At 41.3% G+C, this 20,268-nt stretch overlaps 1 pseudogene; it reads left to right on the forward strand.

Annotated features, from left to right (window-relative positions):
- Window positions 1-222: 222 nt before the first annotated feature.
- Window positions 223-397, forward strand: LOC124554072 (annotated as a pseudogene).
- Window positions 398-20,268: the final 19,871 nt, after the last annotated feature.

The following is a 20,268-nucleotide window of genomic DNA, read 5'->3' on the forward strand; positions in this document are numbered from 1 at the left end:
GTCTGGGTTTCCACCGGGGCTGAACACAAGATTATGACACTTTCCATCTTGGCCGGAACACATTTCTGGGTCACACCAAGATCTTATATTCCTGAGATAATTCTTAGTTACGTCCGCCCGAAGTGTGATGCTCCGGTGTATGACAGGCGCCGTTGAGCAACACCTTCGCGGCTGTTTCCAATCCCTACCGAATGTGAACCTTTCCTAAGTCCCTTTCCAAGTATTACCTCAATGACTAAGAAATCTGTTCTTATCAGCTTAATATCTGATACGTCCTGCATCGCAGGACCAGAATATTAAACTCACTTTTGGCTCATAACGGAGTGCTGGGGGCTTGCTCCACCTCTGTCGCGGGTTGGCCCGGCATTGCAGTACCACCGGAATCGGCCCACCTAAAATTAATTAAAACACAGCCTGAAATGGGTTAATATTCTGCAGTGATCAGATATTCCGCTGGTAGCAAAACTTGTCGTAGTTGTCGATGTGCCCAGTAGTTAGCTGCTTACACACCACGTATTCTTTAAATTAATTTAAGATTATCATAAGTATGCGTGGGCTCCTGCTGCGACTTGATTGAAATGAAAAATGAGAATAGTTATTTTCTAGGAAAAAAAACCACCACCACTGTTTACATGACTTGGTGTTATCAATACGAGCCTGCAGCAAACGAGAAAGTGCAAAAACTCGCATGAATTGTCAACGCTTTGACGACGTAACAGCCAATCAAACCACTGTGACGCGCAAGCTAAACAACAACACAACAAAGACTTTTCTGATAGTTTCACGCGGTTTGTATGAACTTTCTGTGCGTTGTACGCAAGTGGGAAGAGACTATGAGAACAAACGAAACCATTTTTTCTTTTTATTAAACCAGTCTCAAAACTTTCTGAACTGACGTGGCAGGCAGAAGGCATTTCTGCTGTGTTCTAATTGGAGCAGTACCTAAAAAAATTTTTTTTAAGTCCATGACCAGACCCAGAAGACTTACGATGCCACTTGACCACTGTGTCATCCTCTGCCTTACTGTGTACGGTATGGAGAGGCATAGGGTCCAAACACCACTCTTCCGGTCGTTGTTGTGTTTCCTTGAAACTGTTGCTTCTCATTCAAGTAGTTCGTAATTTGGCGTCACGTTGCCGAGTGAACACACAAAGGAAATATCCCTGGAAGTAACAGGAATTAAACCCAGGATCTATGGAAGGCAGTCACACCTGCTGCCCAACACGTAGGCAGGCTGCTGGGGTACATAGTGAAACGTCCCCTTAGAAAAATTTATGAATGACTGTGCTGATAAACCTCTTGCATTATTTGCTTTTCAAACAGCAGAACAAAACTGAATGTACTCAGACATTACTCTCTTTACTTATTCTGATCAACACCAACCTGACACACAATATTTTTAGCGCAACGCAATCTGACTTTTAATAATCCCTACAAAAGAATGGCCCTGACTAACAATAACCTATACCTTTCACAAAAATCTTCGTTACTCGAACTACTGCAATACAGCGAGCGCCACTACTGCCAGCTAAATAAAAGATTCGAACTACTGAAGGCACTAACTACTGATAGGCATAGTTAGCAAATGAAAGATTTTGATAGAGAACAAACAATGCATTTACCTTAATAGTGTTCAAAAGTCATAATATATATAGCAGTTCATGACATCCATTCTTACAAATGTACTGTTTCTGATGGACACACGTCCAGATCATCCGCTCTCAAAAATCCGCCATCTCTCTCCCCACATCCACCACTGCTGGCGGCTCACCTTCAACTGCGCAACGCTACGCGCTGTTAACATCCAGCTGCCCAACACTACAATAGCCAACAACAATGCAAACCAGCCACAGACTGCTCACAGCACAGCCAGTGATTTTCATACAAAGCGCTACGTGGCGGTGGCGTTACCAATACAAGAACCTAAACAGCCTACTTACATAGCCCCCATGCTCCCCACAAAAAATTTTACAAATTGTTTTGGGCACTGGCCAATACATATTTGTTAAAATGTTTCACAATTGCAATAACAAAGAAATCAAATGCACACACTTATTGATACAATGTTGGTCAAAAGCTAAAATTTTCTCACAGTCCATAAAGACAGTCCTGATCGTTCATCACAGTAAAATTGCAGTGTTTTTCTCAAAGTCTGAGCAGTAAAAGAAAATGCACACGGAAGTAGTGGATTTCCATGCAAAGAAGTAGTGTTGTCCTTCCAATGTAAAGACAGGGCTGACTCTTGACATGCAGACAGGTAATGGGCTACAACAGAGCAAACCCACCACAGAGTCAGCCGAAGTTCTGAAGAATATTGGTAGGTAGGTCATCACAGAGCAGACCACTGTAGTCTTGTTAGAGATTATGGTATTGGTGGGCCACCAGAGGTGCAGATCCACTCCATTCCTTGTAGAAATAATGGTATTGGTGGGCCATCAAAGATTCAGATCCACTGTAGTCCTTGCAGAGACGGCCAGCAGCCATCTGTTGCGACTGTGCAGGTGCACAATCACCATCAAAGAGTCTTGCGGAGAATATAGCAAGTCCATAAACGTGATGACTGGGTGTTGTGTGATGTCCTTAGGTTAGTTAGGTTTAAGTAGTTCTAAGTTCTAGGGGACTGATGACCATAGATGTTAACTCCCATAGTGCTCAGAGCCATTTGAACCATTTTGAACAAGTCCATAAACCACCACTTGTGCACTCACAAAGTTTTTGGAATTGTCCTTAGAAGTCTTGCAGACAATATAGCAAGTCCATAAACCACTACTTGTGCACTCACAAAGTTTTTGGAATTATCCTTGGAACCAGCAATGCTGTTAACCAGTCTCTTACTGAATTATCAACACATGTGCAAACACTAACAGTCCCTACTTCTCACATATTGTCCATATACTATAACCAACAGAAACGTGTGCAGTGAAATGTAACTTACAAGTTACTTAATTTGATGAACTAGTGTCAATTACAATTTTATAACATGAGAATACAATAACAAAGGTACAAAGTACATCATTAAAGAACATAACAATACAGATAACATTTGTAGTAAAACAGGCTTTACAAAAGAATAGAAATAAACATGTACATCAGTGTTACAAGAATTATGACATAAGTACATACATAAAAGATCAGAATAACTTTTGAAATATCAACTTCACACATGAGCATTAAAACAAAACAGAATAAATAATGTCTAAACATCTATACAAAGTAAATAACATATTATCAGAAAAATTCTACAACGTAAATCTTATTAGCTAAACACATAAAGACAGGAAAAACACAAATTCACATAGCGTAATAACACAAAAGTACAGGACAGGGTTTGTTTTCAGTGTGACATTTGGTACTGCAGTCCAACCCAAAACTTCATTCTGTAGATCTTTCCTCTTATTTCAACATTTGTTTCCACCAAAAAAATCATATCCAAGCCTGCTTTCTGTATTTATATGATCACATATTTCTTACCTCATTATTTATTTTCCATTTTCTTACCTCATTTATTTCCAAGAAAATCCTACCTAAACCTGTTGTCCCTAAAACCCTAATTTTTGTTCATATCCTCTTTCAAAATACTTTTTTGGCCAAACCATTTTCTTATAGCTTCTCAATGCATTTCATCCAATTCATCGCAACTCGTTCTCATATATAGCCTACCCCATCTTAAGCTAACTCAAATCTACTGAGCTCAGATATATATACTAAGGGATGAGGCAATGCAGCAGTACAAAACATTTAACACAAACAGCAATGACAAAAAAAAATGCAAATTGGCAACGCTAGCAGCAGTAAATCTAAATTGGCAAAGCAATTGCAATATTACAACTAATATAAGGCACTGTACAGCAAACAAGAAAAATAAATCAGTAGTAAAACTGGCTTAACAGAGTAATACAAAGTGAAATTCAGTAGCACTATGCCTGGCAAACAGCAGCAGCAAATGTAGTAACTTATATCTGAACATGACAAACCCACAAGCAGAAAAATAGTACACTAAAGACAACAATGCAGATAAGGGAAATGTCTATTCACATCTTAATATCTATGTCATTAAAGTGGTCACCACAACAAGTTAATCTACCGAAAAAAATTACCAAGTAGTTGAAAAGAAAATTCTGTATGCAATTCCTGTGAAGGGAAATGTCTTTTTGTGCTCCTTCGTTTTTTTTTAAGTACATCATAAAGTTATTATCTACTGCATCTGTAGGCATAAAATATTTATATTAGTACATCTATAAAATTTTATTTTAACCAATGCTGCAGTGCAGCTAGAAACTAGATATTAAACAAAATAGACAAAGCAAGGCGTGAAACGTCATTCACTAGCCATATAGCATTTCATAATGCAGTAAACAATCTTTCAACTAGTAAGACAACAGACGTGAAATGTTTCTCATCATTTCATTTCAGTAAATATCATAAATTAAGAACTCTACAGTGGAATCATGTTTTCAAGTTTGAGCTTGTCGTATTTGCGATGCTTTCTACAAAGAACCGTCAATATCGAGGTTAATGGCCTCTTTTTTCTCCACCTAATGGCTTTTTCTCCAGGCGACGCACAGCTGGGCGTCCACGATGCATTACGTGAAGGTCACTTAACTTTCTTACCGAAATATTTACGACAGCAGTGACAGTCTCATATAAAATAAAAATTTCACAGGTCGAGAATTTGCGTTACGAATGTGTAGAAACAAAATCCTATAAATATAACAGCGTCCAAAAAATTTTCGTCGGCATTGTAATACATTCACGCATTTACGCACATTTCATAACTCTTAAAGTACGATTCTTGGTTTCCAACATCCTTTTTCACAAGTCATAGTCCCTAACTTCTATTCATTATTCATATACATATAAACACGTAATCGCATTCCTCATATGTGGTAGCATCAGCTTATTGATCATAAACATACCTCAACAGCATAATACACATCGTCATCATAAGAATAACATCATAACACCTCAGTCAAATCTCAAAAACGTCGTAGCTTTCTGCAATAATTTCAAAACCTAAAAAAAATTCTCTGCTCATTTCAATAGTGTCATCTACCCCAAACGTACTTTAAAAATCGTGATCTCATACCAAATACATCATTCAAAGCTCTCATAGTATCACAGTGGTTCCGAAAAAATATGAACAGTTCGCAAAGTACAGTTAAAATACAATTTCATAAGTGTGAAGTTATCCAACTGTGTAATTGCGTAAACATCTGTCACTGACGTAGTAAAATAAATGTTTGTCTCTCTCAGTTAGATGATCAGATAGCTGTGTAATTTATGTGTTAGAGAAATATGGTACCGATGTGTAAAGTTGTATAAGCAAATACCATATTAGCTAGGGCTCCTTGTGCTTACCAAACACATGGTACACAAAGTAAGCGTGTACCCCCTGAGGATAAATGTAATTATAGCCTGAAGTGTTACAGATTACCGCAATGGAATGAAATGTATCACAGAAAACTTTCTTTGTAATTCAAAAATCTTTAAAAATAAATATTTTAAGTACAAGATTAATCACTCAAATGCGTGTCCTGTAGCGCTAAATTGTGCGTCTTGTTGTAACATAATCTCTGTCATTACTTAAGGGTAAAAAATGTGCGAAGTGTCGTAATTATCGTCGTCCGTAAGCAAAGTTCTGTGGAAGTCAATGTACTTACCTCGTAATAAACAAAAGCGAAATGCTATGCGTATAGATATCGTAGTTATTACGTACATTACCGTGATCAAGAAAGTACTATACTGTAATGTATTGTTGCGCTTCGAAAAAGGCTGTGTCATTGTAGCTATACCACAAAAGTTACTAGTAAAACATGTTTTACTTTCCAGAAGAATTCAGAAAAACTGTGCAGATATAAAACAGATACACCGCAAAAGCAACAATGTAAATTGTGTCACACATTAGTAGCGTCGTGATATAATCGTGTAGCTGTCAAATAAATCAAATACTAAGTCATCTTTAATCTCACAGAAAGTACTTCAAATAAAGAATGTCTTTTCAAGTAAACCAAAATGTTGCGTTAAAATCTCATTAGCAGTACCGGTACATGTTCTAAGTATGTGAGCCTTATAGTCGTTACATAATCGTGCAACTAACAAGCAAGAATGTACACTCATTATAACACTGTGTCGACTGTTCACTATGACAATGCACTCGTAAATACTGTCTAAATATGTTCCCTAGGTTCTAGACTGGACAGTTAACTGCAAAACATTGTTGCATGTTAACAGTTTCTCAGTGTGAAAAATTGTACCAGTAGCGTGAAGTGAAAAATTTTATAGCAAAGACTAAGTTAAGAAGCAGATTATCTTTCAATGAACGGTTTTACATCTGAAATGCGGTGCAATTTTTTACCCTTTCTAGAGCGCAGACTTTCAACTCCAACGCAATTATCATGCGGTATACGTCAGTAACGAATGCTAAAATTTTTCTCAGGGTTAGCGTCTATGTTATTTTTCTCTGAGCCAGCCGGCGCACGTGGCTGCCTGCGGTGCGAGTCATTGTCTGCTATCTCTTTGTTGACATGCGTCGTTATTGGGATTAGGAGACCTAACTTCTACAAATTCGCCTTGCCGAAAGGGCCCAGCCCTGTTTGAATCCCGCCAGTTCTGATGAAGTTCAGGTCTGTCGTTATGATTATATCGTCTGTTGTCATGTCGGTAGTTCCTGTAGTTTCTTTCTTGCCAGTTAAGTGGTGGAGAATTTCTCCCTGAATTATCACTGCACGGTGGACCGTTGTGTCTGAAGTTATTCTGTCTCCCGTGATAATAATAGCTCTGGTTGCCATATTGTCTGTTTTTATGATTGTCTCTGTCATATTCATTACTATGGAAATGCGATCTTTCTCTGTAACTATTACTCTACCAGTGGTAGTCATATGGGCGGTGTCTGTTTTGTTCACGATTTGCGTTGTAAGAATAGCCTTGTCGTGTCCAGTTATTATTTCTTTCATCGCGGAATAGTGACGGATAAGACCAGTAATTGTTGTGTTCCTGTTTTCGCGTCCCGCGATATTCAGTGTCAATTTCCAATTCTTGTAACAGTCCCTGAAAAGCTACAATGTAGTCTTTGCAACGTCCTGCCAACATAATATGTCGTAAATGTTCAGGAAATTTGATTAAGCAAATGCGGATGAGTTCTGATGGGCTGCATGGGTTTGACAGGTACTGATTCTTGTGCAACATGTCTGCAAAATATTTGACAAGACTAGAAAATTCAGATTTTTCGAAATGTTTCATCATTATGATGCTATGTTTTACTCGGTCTTGAGTAACTTGAGACCAATATGCTGAGAGGAAGGCATGATAAAATTCTCCTTCACTGTGACAATCGTGAATGACCGATCGCATTCTTACAGCTGGTTCATTCTCTAAATAGCCACACATAAATTCTAATCCGTGCTCTAGTGGCCAGTTGGGAGGAAAACAATAAGAGAATTGATGAAGCCACGCTTGTGGATGAATGTTGTTGCCGGAATTCTTAAATGTTTTGAATTACGTGTAGTAATGAACAGCGTATAGTCAAAATCATCGTGTCGGCGAGTCGCATATCTGTCATTGTTACGTCGTGTCGGCGGTTCCATCTCAAAATTCGGTGCACCTTGCCAATGTCTTTCATAATTTCCGAAATGCCCTGTGTTATTATGTTGCGGCTTTTCCGTATTTCTAAATCCCTCTTCCCGTGTTGGAGCGCGAGTGTCCTCTGAAATATATAATTTTTGTATTACTAGTGCCAACTGATCTTGTACATCCCGGATTTCTCTTTTGTGTTGCGTATTAATTTGATTCTGATTTTGTTTAAATTTCTTAATTTGTTCATACTCTTCTGTGTCAGTGATGGCTACAGGTCTTGTGTCATTCAGATCATCATCTACCTTTGTAGATAAATTAGTGAACTGATCCGAAAGTTCGGCTACTTTCTCCGATAGTGAACTTATTTCCTCAGTGTGTTTTTCTGAACCAAGTTTCAGAGTGTCCATTTGTGTTGAAATCGTATCTACTGTGTCCTTTAAGTTTTCCTGACTTTTTGCAAGTTGCGTAACCGAATCGGTAGATGCAACTGAGTCAATTTTAGCTTGCAAGGTGTCGTGATTTTCATGAACAACAGTTTGCAGTTCCTTTATGGCTGCTTCGTGATTCTGTAATGTATTTTCATGACGCGAAAAAATAGGTTGGAAATGCTCACAAATTTGTGTTTTTACGTCATTACAGACTTTTTGACATTTCGATTCGATTTTATGTAACTCAGTAGTTAAATCTTCACGTGTTTGTTCAAGTGTGGTGTCTAACTTTTGAAGATTTTGTTCCATTGTGTCTAACTGTTGCTGTGTTTGTCACTGGCGTTGTTCCATTGTGTCTAACTTTTGAAGATTTTGTTCCATTGTGTCTAACTGTTGCTGTGTTTGTCTCTGATTTTGTTTCATTTGTTGCATTAATTGCAATAATAATGTATTAGTGTCTGTGATCTGCTCCTCTATGCTTTTGCTTTTCGGCAGTGCATTTGCACCGGCAGCATTCACATTTTGACGAGCAGAAAACGTGTCTTGACTTATTTGAGAAAACGGTGAAGACGCAAAACCTGAATCTACAGTATTTGCAAGATTGTGTCCTGTCTTTTCGGATTCCTGAGCGCTACGTGGCGGTGGCGTTACCAATATAAGAACCTAAACAGCCTACTTACAATAGGACCGATAATTTATAGCTAGTGGTTGTCAGTTGCAATGCTGATCTCACAGGGACACTGTGAGGCCGATCTTCAATGTTTTCGTATCTCGCGTTTGACTGACCAAATAACGCTGTTTTGTGCGGCAATTTGGTGGCAATTTTCCTGTGCTGACTACCTTTCTTCACTAAAGTGACAACACGCGCGCAGTACAACTCGGGATACGCTTGAAGACTGAACAGTGAAAAACATTCATGTTCTCTTCACAGTTAGAAACATAGAGCGTGTTCTCACGTCTTGTCATGTGAGGGTACGTAATGCACCCAAGAACATTATCGTGGCCGGCCGGTGTGGCCGAGCGGTTCTAGGCGCTTCAGTCTGGAACCGCGCGACCACTACGGTCGCAGGTTCGAATCCTACCTCGGGCATGGATGTGTGTGATGTCCTTAGGTTAGTTAGGTTTAAGTACTTCTAAGCTGTAGGGGACTGATGACCTCATATGTTAAGTCCCATAGTGCTCAGAGCCATTTGAACATTATCGTGCATGATCGTTTTATGTGGTTCGGGTGTTACGGTATAGGGAGGCATAATATTGCTTGGGTGTACTGACCTCTAAATCTCTTAACGAGGTACACTCAACGGTCAACGTCAGTGTGGCACTGTACTCCTTCCATATGTACGTATTTTCAGGGTTGCTTTCGACCCTGGCTTCATATTTTGTGGATGACAATGCATCGAACAGCGCAGTGAAGGAGCTCTGGGAACGAGAGGATATTCAGAGTATGGACTGTCCTGCTTGTTCCCACGCTTAAATCCCATCGACGACATATGCGATGAGTTGGGAAGACGTATTTCATCATGTCCATATGCACCAACGACCGTCCAGCAGTTGTCCGCCTTACCACCAGAACTTGTTACCAACCTTGATGCCAGGATGGGCACGTTGCAGAGTATGCATTGCTGTCCACGGTGATCGCATACTCTGTTAAGAACCACATACTGCCTTTTGTGGTGCCCATGCGGCTGTCAAAAATCGCGGTGGTCTCAATGTAATTATTGTCTTTGAATAAAAGTATCATTTCTGTTCGTCTCTTACATGCATGTCTGAAAGAACAGACTCTATTGATCCACAGGTGTAGGAAATACTTTGAAATTAGCTCGATAATTGCGAATTTTTTGACAGCAGCTGTATTAGGTACATATGAAAATCTGTGCCGGACTGGGACTCAAATCCCGATTTCCTGCTTATCGCGAGCGGTCACCTTAACCACTTGGGCTATCCATGCACACTTCCTGGACCGACGCATGGGAATGCGTGACTGAGACCTGCAGTGGTACCTGGCCTCCAACGCACTCTTTTATAAATTTGACCACCTGTCACACAGATCCATGTTCCATTAGACGTATTCCCTTGTCCACCTTATTTTTTCACCACGGTGCTGGTGGGTTAGCTCTTTTTTCTTAATGGCCACCTACAGCTACAACTGATTGTGTTTGGACAGTTGTGTACATTCCGGGTCGACACAGTTCTCTCTCTAGTCTCAAAATTAATCTTCCAACATTCCAAAATGGGTGTTATTTTTAGTGTGTCGCGACGTCAGCAATGCAACTACGCTGAAACCTAGGATCGACAACTGTAACGACAAAAGGATGTAGACAGTGTGACATGTGGAAGTTTGGGTCTGCGCGAGGAGCGGGCGCGAAATGCTAAATTGGTTGAGGCCACCCCTCGAGATAAGCGGGATATCTGGGTTGGAGTCCCGACCCGGCATATATTTTCGTATGTCACTGTTTGGTAGTAGATCGATACCTAATACAGCTTCTGGCAAGGAATTTGCACTGTCAGTAAATTCATTTCGAAGTCTGCTCGCCTCACTGTGTATTTCTTGCAGTTACCTTCTATATTATACTGAAGCAGTTCTCCCTACGTGGTCTAAGTTTCATCAACCCATGTTATTTGGCAATGATACATCATGCGAAAGTTACCTTCGTCCTGAAATTTTGCACGGCAAGGTATGTTCAACTAATAAAAACTAATAAGAAGACTGCAGGCGACCAGAATTTCGAAGTGTCAAATAAGGAAGGTAATAGATATGTTCTCTTGGGGAAGCATCCCACAATTTGCCTTTAGTTATTTGAAAGAAAAAGACGGAAAACGCATATCAGGAATCAATTCTGACTCATAATTGCAAAGGACAATTTTTCTGGCATTTCATTCATGTTAGTAAATTACGTCAAGAACACTCACTTTTGTATGAATCTTGAGTGAAAGCGCAAAGAACGGAAGTGTTTCTTCAATAGGGAACCCTGAAGTTGGGATTGAAACCATACGGTATGTCAGTTGTAGCCTCAGTTACGGCTACCTACTGAAAATATATTCGGTAGAATAAGTTATACTTTTATGACAATATGCAAGAATATAACCCTGCCACTATTCCTCACATAAGGATCTATTCTCTGTCCTGCAGTCACCAAATGTTTCAAGCTGTTCTGAGAGCAAGAGCAAGCTCCCAGCAACTACTTTCACAAGAGAGCAGGATGTATTGCGATGTCAGTATAAAACTTTTCAGTTTATTAGTACCTTAATTTAGCATCATTAGCTTCAGATGAAGTTTACATTTTCTATACAACGCTCTGTCCAATATGGGGACTGAATTCGTAATATACTTCAGTTTTCTTCTAATACAAATTGGTCCTTTACGGCTTTACGGCAATGATTCACTGTGACAAGTGTCCGCTAATTATCTGATTCCCGGTAGAGCCGTTATGTAATTGTTACAATATATTCCTCACATGAAGTGTGTCGAAGCGGAGATTACATAACTGTTCGCTGCAGTGGGTGGCGAAACGCGAACGGCACTCCTCTGCAGGTATGTCGCATTATATAAGGATGACCGCGACTTAAACAGCAAGCGCTCTTACAACGTTGCAACTCCACCTGTACGGTCACGCAGGACATGTAGTACCTTGTACGCCACGTAGATGATCAAAAGCTTTCCTCATAGGGACAATTTCACAGGCAAGCATGAACAGTGGTATGGGAATGATGTAATCCAATCAGCTACGTATTGGCTGCTATTAGAACACTACCATCCGTATACCTCTAGGCTGTTAGGACATCATTATCTGACATTTATCAGAAGCCTAGTGATATATGTACGTTTGCATTTGTCTGTGTATTATCTTCTTGTTCTGAGAGTGACTAATGGAAGTTTCTAACAGTAATATTTTTTACTGCCATAGCTAATCGGAATTTTGAAGCTCAAGTAATAAACACGCGATTCTTCACATTCAGAAACAGTCAACTCATTTTAAACTCTGTGATGTGTATCTAGCATATACTGTGTGGATCTGTTTCACTGTATTCTAACTGTAGTAGTAATGGTATTCAGGTTGATCCAGTGTTATTTAAACTGTATACCGAAGAATCGACTGAGCAAGAGAACAGAAAATTCTGAACAGGAATAAGCACGAAAGGGAGATGTACACGACATTAAGATTCATAGACGACACAGTTCTTGTCGAAATGAAAGGAGGCTCGTAAGACCTGCTGAATGGAAAACATTACTTACATTAATTTTCCCTTAACCCACGCACTATGATATAATGAAAATGAAGAAGAGTAGTGGAAAGTAGCATTGCGAGTTTCTGTAAATGAAACAAAAGCAGAGAAACGTCAAGGAATTTTTGCTATATAGGACGCAATGCAACACTGCAAGAACCAAAAGCAAATAAGCTATTAGAAGTGTACTGACACTGACAAAGAAAAATTTGTTCAACACCTCCAGTAATAGTATGAAGCACAGAAATGGAGTTTGCGGAGAAGTCTTGGAAAGTGCGCATAAAGGACAAGTAAAACATGGAAGTGAAACGTTGATGATGACATAAAAGAAGAAAAAATTGAATCGCCTGAAACGTTGAATGTTAACTGCACTTTTTAGTTGCTACTTCCAACTTCTAGTGCCGACTTATCACTGAAATGGCAGCTAAACTCTGTAGCATGACAAAAAGTTCACTAAAAGATGTACATAATTCGGTCAACAGATGGCAGGCAGACGTCGTTGAACGTTAAATGCTACTCTTAGTTCAGACTGAAATCGCAGCCAGATTCTGTAAAGTTGATATTGTTATATCTGTGACTACTCAGTCACTGTAATTTGCAACAGATACACTATTTTTGGTCACCCCTAGCAGCGATCACGTTGCAGACGGAATGCACACCCGGTAAGTGTTCATGCATTTCCTCTCTATATTCTAAATCACAGGAAACTGAAGGACAGACCATCACTTATAGCCTTTGGCTTTACGTCCACAGCGTAAGTGCTCCGAATCCTCCAGAGGAATAGAGGGAAATAGGCCCCCGGCCAGGATGGGATCGTCAACGAACATCTTTGTCGGCTTCCGCCCTGAAAGAACGAGAAGAAATTTTGGCACAAGTCAGTAAACATCGCACATGATCCTAAGGCCTTGAAGGGAACTAAGGGCAGAATCGCTTCCGAAATGTTAGGATTAATCAACAAGATCTCTACAGCAAATGAACTAAATGTTACAGAAAAACATACAGCTTCCATAAAAACAGCGTTAACTGCAGTTCGCAGTAAGAATGATGAGCACTTCATTCCGGAAACGGAAACGTGTCAGAAGAGAAATATCATTCCACAAAGCAGAACTTTTTCAACGAAAAAGGAAAGAGGTATCCAGCGCATCGCGTTTGCAAAGCCTGACGCAACAAAGAGACGTAAAATAGCGATGTCTTCGGAGAAAGATGAGAAGGAAACAACTGGTGTTTGGTAACATCACAACACCAAATCGATGATTTAGGTTTGTGAGAAAATGGACTACGGCCAAAATAAAGTTGTGATAAAACACACTGGAACAGCATAAAAACAGCTATAAACAGTATTATGAAGAGTTTTCTGTTTTAGTTTCGTGTTATTTAGAATACAATGAGGAAATCCATCACCGCGCGTGTATTCCGTTTGCTACGTGATCGCTGCTAGGGCTGACCAAGAAATCTTGTATCTATTACAAATCACAGTGATTGAGAAGTCACAGATATAACAATATCAACTTTACAGAATCTTCGTGCGATTTCAGTCACAACAAGGAGTCGCAAGCAGTATTTAACATTTAACGCCGCGTGCCATCTGTTGGCTGAATTTCGTATTTCTTTCTGTGAACTTGAGTCATGCTACCGAGTCTAGCTGCGATTTCAGTGGCAAGTCGCAACTATAAATCGGAAGTAGCAACAAAAAAGCGCAGATAACATTAAACGTCGTATGCCATCTGATGGCCGAAGTTCGTACTACTGTTCTCTGCGACCAAGGAGTTTGCAACACGCTATCGGGTCTATAGCTGCGATTTCTATCAGTCGCAACTAAAAGTCGCAGGTTGCATTTAAAAAGCACAGTTAATATTACATGCCGTGTCCCCCTTCTTGGCCTATGTCCGTACTGCACTTCGTTCTAAGAACGTTTTGTCCCACGATATGGATGTATTACATACTTATGGTCGAAGAAAAAAAAAAACCAACAAGCTAATTTGCTCTTTGAAAAATGTTATACTCGGTTGAGAATTGATGCAGCAAACAAATGAGAATGCCTATTGCATAGCCTGGAAATTTCGTGATGTATTTAAACACACTTATCATCATAAAAGCTAAAACTGCAGGGTAGTTTCCAAAAATATATAAAATAATAAACAAGGGTCAGTTAGTATTTTGATACGTATTACACACATACATCGTACATAAACTACTAAAAATGCGTTCTGGTGTCTACTATGTAACTTTTGCCAAATGTTTAACAACTGCCCTCACAAGACGGATATTTTTTCCGACAGTACAATACACAGTTAAACCTTCGTCTGTATTTTCAAATATTGCATTAATACTCATTCCAATATCAACTTTAAACTGTAAAATCAGTAGGTACTTTCCACTGTTTTCAATTGCACCTTAAACCACGTAACCTTACAGCTTCATCTAGACCTTGAGCTACGTTACAGGTCAGTCTTGTCATCTCAACCAACATTTTAAGGAGGGAGGGATGGACGTATCAATATAACATTATAGAACGGCCTCATCACTAACTACATGGCAGAAAATTTTGGGGTATGGGATTGCTTAAACAAGGTGAGACTAGAATTTTCATTACTCACTGTCAGTGTAGTCATTTATTTATCACCCCTTTCAAATCGCATTGTACCAATACTTATTTTGGACATTTATGTTATCAGTTATGACTCTTTTAAGCTGCGAGTTCTCAAGAGTCGCCTTGAACCTTCATGATTATCTCTTCTAGATGTGGATGGGTATACAGAGCAGCCAGTAATCGAAATGGGAACTGCATCTGGAGAATCACAAGGATTATTAAACTAATATACTGCTACTAGCCTAATTACCAGCAATATACGTAATTCACCTTATAAAACTGCTAATATTTCTCGTAATGAGCTTTTCACACGCTGCAAAAGCAATGTCACTACGTACATTCACAAACTTAGTAACTAACCCACGGTGTAAAGACGTTTTGGCAACTTTTCAGTTCTGCTGTCAATGGAGATTCTCGACATAACGCTATCAATATTTTCACACGCGTTCGATTAATCCAAAGTTAAATCTAGGGGAAGAACACAAATAAAACTTACTTACTACTGACTGTTGAGATGAAATTTTCTTTGTGGGCAAGCGTATCTTCCGTATATCATGGAACGACTGAGGAAGAATCGTTGGAAATATTAATAACATTCGTCCCGAGTTCGAATCTCGGTCCGGCACACAGTTTTAATCTGTCAGGAAGTTTCATAACAGCGCACACTTCCACTGCAGAGTGTCTTTCTAACAGCTCGTCTACTGAAACGTTAATCTTAGGTCGCAGCAAGTAATCGTCTATACAGGCAAGAACACATTTCTTGATTTTATTGACGCAGTTCACTTCTTACTTGCGACTAGTGACAGTGTAACATCTATATTGATAAATCGTATAAAGGGCAGAAATTGCGTAAGGCGCAGAAATAGCAAAAATCTCAGAAGCTGCAGAAATAGCATTGATGGAGTGCGGAGGGTAACAAGTTACGAATTCATTAATTGCGATTCTTAGTTACCGAAAAGTAACATTCACAGAAATCACTGATGCAGGAAAATCGCAGTTTAGCCCATCCCTAATGGCTGCTAAGCTTACAGCTGCGGGCACCTCCATCTGCGCGACTCGCAACACATCGGCTCTTTTCGGTGTGTTCCGGGACTGGAGCTCCAGGACGACGTCTGTCGCTGCGGTAAGTTTTTGAAGGGGGCAAGCCCAGAGGTTCTGCCGATTTGGAAGACCGGAAACTGACAGGACTGCAGTTGAAACTCGATCTTCCGGCTAGTTTGTGAACCAATTTGCTGCGACCACTGAGGTTTTACCTGATAAAATATTCTCGGGCTACCAACAGCGTACAGTGGTTTAAAACCTACGAACTTTCGGCCGAGTTCTCTTCGGCCTTTGTCAAGTGGTGAATGTCGAATGATTGCTACTGCCATCCTCATACAGCCGCGCTGTCTCATTGGCATCACTGGTGCTGGCTCCAGTGCCTTATATAGTAATGTTTTCATTGCGCGCTTGCCAAGTCCACTTCAACCTTCCGAGGGCCGGATTCCAAGCCGTGCTTAGCTGCAGACCGCCGTCTTCATTGAGGGTGTTGTCAGAAATTTTTAACTCGATCGTTTTTTTTAATAACACTGTCCCAGAAACCAGTAGTTTGCGTAATAACAGATGTTGCAATACGGTGTCCGTAAAAGTATGTTCGGCCACCGCTGATTTCTCAGGATACCGTAGGCGAAAACATCTCTCGTGTTCCACACGGCGCTGTTCAATAGTACGTACAGTCTGTCCGATACAGAACTGTCCTCACCCACACGGTATTTTATATAGTCCTGACGTTCTGAGTCCAACATCGTCTTTCACACGCCTCATTAGCTGTCGAATTTTAGCCGGTATCCATTTTATGCTTCTTTAGAAGCCGTATAATCTTTCCTGTTATTGAGCCACAGAATGGAAAGAACGTAAGCTTCTTCGTGCCCTCCTCGGAGGTCTTCTGCTTGTGTTTCTTCGGCCAGATGGCTTGAGAAATCTGGCGGTTGTTGTAGCCATTTTCTTTGAAGACTTTCCATAAGTGGCTCTGTTCCTTCGGAAGGCTTTCAGCGTCTGAAACGGCTTCCGCTCAATGCACCAATGTCCTCAGAGCAGAACTTTTGTGGGGAGGGTGGTGATAGCAGTTAGCATGCGGATATCGGTTTGTGTGAGTGGTTTTCCGATAAACATTGTGGCTGAGACACCCATTTTCTTTCCAGCGGACGAGGACGCCTAGAAAAGGCAAGGCAAAATCTGTTGCTACTTTCATCGTGAACCTGATGTTATCGCGGATGTTGTTTATGTGACTGCATTCGCGTATAAGGTTGTAGCTCTTTCCCGCCTCTGATGACGCATCAGTTTCTGGCGAGCTCGCAGCCGCGGTAGTTTTCCGGGTGATTGCCATTGGAATTTGCTTATCTGATGGCAGTTTTCCAGTCTTTTTGGCAAAGTTTTGTCAACTGTAGGCCTGCACACCTAAAACACTCAGTTCGATGTAATTTTGGTCCGTATGGATCTCTTGCATCGGTGTCACTGCCCAGGACCCTTAGGTTTATGGTAATGCTCTGTTATGAACTTGAAGGGTAGTACACAGTGTATTCGGAAATTCTGTGAGCTTCTGCATTGCTGGCTAAAATAGCCAGGAAATTCCTCCTTGCGCCCCTCTGTCTCTTTCCCTGAAGGAGCAGGTTTCGTGAACTGGTGCACTCCTGTTACATCAAAGCTCTCCTGTGCTTGCGTTTTCTTAATGTCTTGTGGATCCACTTCTATTGGGAGATCTTTGATGATCATCCGTAGAGCTTGCTTAGGCTCCACTATATCAGACTGAAACTCAATCTGTCGTTTCTTTCAGCTTGTCCTTTATCTTATAGATTCTGCCAGTATTTTGGTGATCTCAAGCGACAGGCCTTGTATAACTTCCTGCAAGTCTTTGATTAGCACTGAACTTCCCTGGGTCAGATAGACGATTATCGGTGGTACTCGCTGCTTCTTTTTCCTACTGAATACCTGCACTTCCCTTTCACCTCCCGCTTCCTCGCTTTCCAAGGCAGAAAACGAGTTAGCCGTCGCCGCATTGACAATTACTTCCTGTCCCCTTCCAGTTCTGTACTTGCTGTGTCTTTCACACTATCGTCTGTGACGTATCTCTCACCATCGGAGTCAGCATTTTGGCTACTGTTTGTGATTATCGTACTGTCCTTCTCAGGTTGCGTGTACTCTGGCGAGTACTGAAACGGCATGCGATTGAGGATTCCATCGTTGGGTTGATGAAACCATCCTATCAGTCTGACATTTTGTGGTGCCACCATGTGACACTCTTTGACACTAGGTTCTCACCTCCATACGTCAGGAACCCGCATCAGAGACAGCCCTACACTGCGGCGAATGCAGGTATCCGTGCAGCGCAACAGGCCCTTACTTGCAAATTCCCTACAGCTTTAAGAGGAGCCGTCAGGACGCCCTGCGGTGGCACAAAAAAAAGAAGAAGAAAAAAAAACGGCCTCCAGACTTGCCAGTATACCGGCGATCGACAACATCACGCATGCAAAATATAAATCTGTCGGTTGACAACATGACAACTTTGCTCCAGGACGATCATGAAATGCATCAGTTTCTCCAAGATGCAACAAAAGTCCTGAGGGAGAACCGTAACGTGCAATGCGAGGGCTACACGCTCCGCAAACACACGTACTGTGTACGCCAGTCTTTCTGCGTCCGACTTCCTAAAGGAAATGTCTGTGAATTGTGAAGCAACACAGGGCAGTGCAGTCTGACTTAGTACAGCGCTTGGGGTTTCAAAAAAAAAGACGGCATTTAGGAAGTGTGTCCGCGTGTTTAAGGAAAATGTTTGTGCTTTAACTGCTTAGCGGCTGCTGCGGCGGCTCTGTCTGCATCCACACCCCCCTCACTACGACCGGCCGCTCTCCACGCGGTCCGCGTCCAGCACCTCCTACTCCCTTCCTCTCGTCGACATGTTGCTCCGACCTCTGAGCGCGCTTAGGGATGCGTGCTGCTGTCATCTCTGCTGTTTCCCCACCCTGAAGTCAGTTCGTTGTGGAATGTCTCCTTCCTCTCCTTAATTAGACCAAATGCAGGTTTCCAGACCTTACAGTACGTATCCACTACGATGATTGGTCAGCGGTTCCCTTACTAGAATCTTGATAAATTCTTTAATGACACAGTCCCAGGAGTTAGACGTTTGTCAGAGCCTTAGTACGGTCGTAATCCGTTCCCTGCATTTCCGACAGGAAAAGTTCCGTGACTGCTGACTTGATAGGGTGCTACAGTCTGATATGCCATTGGTGTCCTCAGCAACAATCTTCGACTGTACACACCGTCTGACCTGTGCAGGGCGCCCTACGAGGAATGTTCAATGTTCAGGGATACGAGAGGAACGATCATTCGAAGAAAAAAAATAATAAAAATCTGGCAAACAGGGGTTCTAAACAGCATACCTCAAGAGCTATGACCACATGTTCAGTAGAAGAGATGTGTTTCACTATATCGAAAATGAAGGAGTACTCATAGCTCTTAATGTACGTATTTTAAAGCCCACGTTTACTCTTTGCTTCGAAAGATCGTTCCTGTCATACCCCTGAATTCTGAATATTCCTCCTGCGACACCCTGTCTATCTCTTTCCACACTGGGCAGCAACTGATTTCCGTAGTCTGACGTCTCTGACGCTGCCAGACAGTGCCCTTTTTTTTAGCTGGTGGGTGAAAAACTGTCTTCGCTGGGTGTTTAGGGAGAATTAGTTCTGTCTTTCCGGATACACGCCACAAAATGGAATAAAGGCAATGGCCGCTTCCTCCTCTTCTATTTACGGTGTAGGAAGGTCTCCGAGTTGGCCCATTCCTGTAGCTTTTTTCCTTACTGGAGAGGGTATGAGCCCAACACACCAATGTTTTGAGCATCCCGTTCCCCAGCGCCGGATGGCGGTAGCTATCTGCGTGTAGATACCTAGAGCTACGAGTTTTTTTGCGGCACATGCTGTGGCTCAACGTGTCGTCTGCTCTTCTTTTTACCAGGACGTCCGGAAAGGGGAGCACTCCATCCACTTCGAGTTGTATAGTAAAAATTATGGAACTGAGATTCCTCTCTTCAACGTGTCCATGTGGTGTCGTCTACATGCCGGGAAAAAATGATAGGTCCCATTCGGCTCATTCTAGGGATTCCTCCCCGAAATATTCCACAACATGTTGGCGACAGCTGAAGAAAGTGAATTTCCTATGGCTACTGCTGCTCCTTCAATCTGCTCACAGTAGCCAGCATCGAAGAGAAAGTTAATCGACGTCAAGGCATGTCTAAAATGGCTGGTAGTCTCTACGTTAAATTTACGGCTGATAAGTTCCAAGGATTGTTGTAAAGGGACGCTAATGAAAAGAGAGACAACATCGAAGCCCCTCGAGGATGTCGATATTCTTCATCTTAAAGGTGCTAAGGCGTCCAACAAAATCCACGGAGTTGGGAAAATGTTGCGAACACTTTCGACC

The sequence above is a fragment of the Schistocerca americana genome, chromosome 1, assembly GCF_021461395.2.
Source record: "Schistocerca americana isolate TAMUIC-IGC-003095 chromosome 1, iqSchAmer2.1, whole genome shotgun sequence".
NCBI classification, from domain to species: domain Eukaryota; kingdom Metazoa; phylum Arthropoda; class Insecta; order Orthoptera; family Acrididae; genus Schistocerca; species Schistocerca americana.